The 3,417-nt window shown below is 43.2% G+C and overlaps 1 pseudogene; it reads left to right on the top strand.

Moving 5' to 3' along the window:
• The first annotated feature begins 379 nt into the window (after positions 1 to 379).
• The window catches only part of LOC101343850 (60S ribosomal protein L9 pseudogene), a 10,884-nt pseudogene continuing 7,846 nt past the window's right edge, over positions 380 to 3,417 (top strand).

A 3,417-nucleotide genomic window follows, 5' to 3' on the forward strand; every position in this document is an offset into this window, starting at 1 on the left:
TCCCAAGTTTTTGCTATTACTTCCAAGTTGATCCTGAACCCAAGTTGTAGGCTGTTACTTCCTTAATAAGTTCCATAACTGAGTATGGTCTGTGAGTTCTGTATAGCCACTGCAATGGATTATCGAACCCAACAGAAAAGTAGAGAGTGCCATGGGAGGGGCAGCTGGTGTCAGAATTGGTAAAATGGTCGGAGAGTGGAGGTATGTCTGACCTCCACCTCTTAGGAGCCAGCTTTGTGCTAATCCTGATTCTTATCTCTCAGAAATTTAGGCAAGTCCTGATGCTACCTTACACCCTTCCCTCCTTGCCTTGTGCCTCACATCTGGACAGGCTGATGAGAAAGCCTGGGTGCCTCTTTTTGCCGCATCTACTGTGATAATGAAGACCATTCTCAGCAACCAGACTGTTGACATTCCAGAAAATGTCGACATCATTCTTAAGGGACACACAGTTATTGTGAAGGGCCCCAGAGGAAACTTGCGGAGCGACTTCAATCACATCTGTGTGGAACTCAGTCTCCTCGGAAAGAAAAAGAAGAGGCTTTGCATTGACAGATGGTGGGGAAATAGAAAGGAACTGGGTATAGTTCGCACTGTCTGTAGTCATGTACAGAACATGATCAAGGGTGTTACAAGATGAGATCTGTGTATGCTCACTTCCCCATCAATGTCATTATTCAAGAGAATGGATCTCTCGTTGAAATCGGAAACTTCCTGGGTGAAAAATACATCCGTAGGGTTCGGATGAGGCCAGGTGTTGCTTGTTCAATATCTCAAGCCCAGAAAGATGAGATCATTCTTGAAGGAAATGACATTGAACTTGTATCAAATTCAGCTGCTTTAATTCAGCAAGCCACAACAGTTAAAAACAAGGATATCTGAAAATTTTTGGCTTGTATCTGTCATGGATTGAATTGTGTCTCCCAAAAATATGTGTCAACTTGGTTAGGCCATGATTCCCAGTATTGTGTGGTTGTTCTCCATTTTGTGATTGTAATTTTATTTTAAAGAGGATTAAGGTGGGATTGTGACATCCTTACTAAGGTCACATCCCTGATCCAACGTAAAGGAAGTTTCCCTGGGGTGTGACCTGGACCACCTTTTATCTTACAAGAGATAAAAGGAAAGGGAAGCAAGCGGAGAGTGGGAAACTCCTACCACCAAGAAAGCAGTGCCAGGAGCAGAGCGTGTCCTTTGGACCCGGGGTTCCTGTGCAGAGAAGCTCCTAGTCCACGGGCAGAATGATGACAAGGACCTTCCTCCCGAGCCAACAGAGAAAGCCTTCCCCTGGAGCTGACACCCTGAATTTGGACTTCTAGCTACTAGACTGAGAAAATAAATTTCTCTTTGTTAAAGCTATGATCTTAGGCTGATGAGTAAGATCTGAGAGTTGTCCAGCTAAGAAAACAAGACTGGATGATTCATTCCTAAGACCTATGGGCAATATTTTTAAGATGCAATAAAGTTCATCAATTCAAAACAAAAAGAAAGCTTGGATACTCCCTCCTTTGGCACCAGTGGGAGATTCAAACCACACAAGCCCTACCCCCTAACCCCAATATAAACCTAGGCCAGTCTCCTTTCCTGGCTCTCGAACAGTTTTGGACCTGCTTGAAAGGCCTACGCTCTCCCCAGAGACCTCCATTATGTAAGTGATAAACCTTTTCATGCCCTCTTGGTGTATGTGGCCTCACCAGTCTCTACGTGTTGTTGCTAGCTGCTGTCGAGTCAGCCCCTGATCATGGCAACCCCATGTGACAGAGCAGAACTGCTCCATGGAGTTTTCTTGGCTGTAATCTTTATGGAAGCAGTTCACCAGGTCTTTCTTCCACAGAGCCTCTGGGTGGGCTCAAACCACCAACCTTTGGGCTAGCAGCTGATTGTAAACCACTTGCACTGACATAGAAACCTACATTTTGGGTAGGGGTCCATCTACCTCTGCAGTAACCCTAACAACTCCTCAGCTTCATTTGGTCCCTAGTCAAATGCCACCTCCTAAAAGAGGCCATCTCTGACCACCCCATCAAAAGGCTGTCCCTCTTAGGATGACCAACTCATCCCAGTTTGCCTTGGACCATCCCAGTTTTAAAACTGAAAGTGTCACATCCCAGGAACACCTTCAATCCTCAGCAAACTGCGATGGCTGGTCACCCAAACTGGGAAGGAAGCCACTCATTGGCATCTCTACCATACAATCCTCCTTTGTTCTTCTTCCTCATATTACACGTTCATATCTTTGCCTATTCATTTTCTTTGCCCTCACTAGAATGTAAGCCCCATGAGGGAAGGAAGTTTTGTATGTTTTGTTCACACCTGTATTCCTGGCACCTAGAACAGGGCCTGGCACATGACTGGCACTTAATTATCAGGAGGAAAAAATCAAAGGAATGACCCCCATGGCTTACTTAACCTATTGCTTAGAGTTTGGTTGTTTCTACTGATTGGCTGCAAGAAATAAGCTTTCTCCAGACTTAGAATTATTTCCTTAGGCTAGGTTGCCAAAAATGGATTTACTGGGCCAATGAGAATGCCCACGTTTTGATATACAGTTTGTTTTCCCAAAGGATTGGATCCCGCAATTCCTACAGCCACCAGGGATTATTATTTTATGAATCTTTACTTGGTGAGAATGTAGCTGTTCGTTGTTTTAATTTGCATTTCTTTGATTATTAGTTAGGCTAAACATGTCCCCCATGTGCTTAGCTAATCGTATTTCCTTTGTTGTGAGTTGCCTGTTCACACCCCTTTGCTTGTTTTTCTACCCAGTTTCAGGATTTCTTATTGATTTGTCTGAGCTCTTTGAAAAATAAAGATATTAGCCCTTTCTCCTCACATATTAAAGGCTTAATTCTTTGCATTTTCTGAGTCCTCCATTCATCTTTTCCATATTCCTTTATTCCCTTTTCACACATTTCTCCCCCCATTTTGAAATTCTCTTTTCATTTGTTGGTTTTAGAGTTTGTTTTTTTAATAGCCAGTTATTGAGAATATACTTAGAGAACCCCTCCAGTGGTTTCCCATCTCAATCAGAATAAAGCACACATTTCTTTTTTTTGGTTGTTTATTGTTGTACTTGAAGTGAAAGTGTACATTTCAAGTTAGTGTCTCATACAAAAATTTATACACACATTGTTATATGACCTTAGTTGCTCTCCCTATATTGTGACAGCACACTCCTCCTTTCCACCCCGGATTTCCTGTGTCCATTCAACCAGCTCCTGACCTTCTCTGCTTTCTCATCTCACCTCCGGACAGGAGATGCCAATTTAGTCTCATGTATCTACTTGAGCTAAAAAGCACACTCTTCATGAGTATCATTTTCTGTCCCACAGTCCAGTCCAATCTTTGTCTGAAGAGCTGGCCTTGGGAATTGTTTTAGTTCTGGGTTGATAAAGAGTCCAGGGGCCATGCTTTCTG

The sequence above is a fragment of the Trichechus manatus genome, unplaced genomic scaffold (assembly GCF_000243295.1).
Source record: "Trichechus manatus latirostris isolate Lorelei unplaced genomic scaffold, TriManLat1.0 scaffold00024, whole genome shotgun sequence".
NCBI lineage: Eukaryota > Metazoa > Chordata > Mammalia > Sirenia > Trichechidae > Trichechus > Trichechus manatus.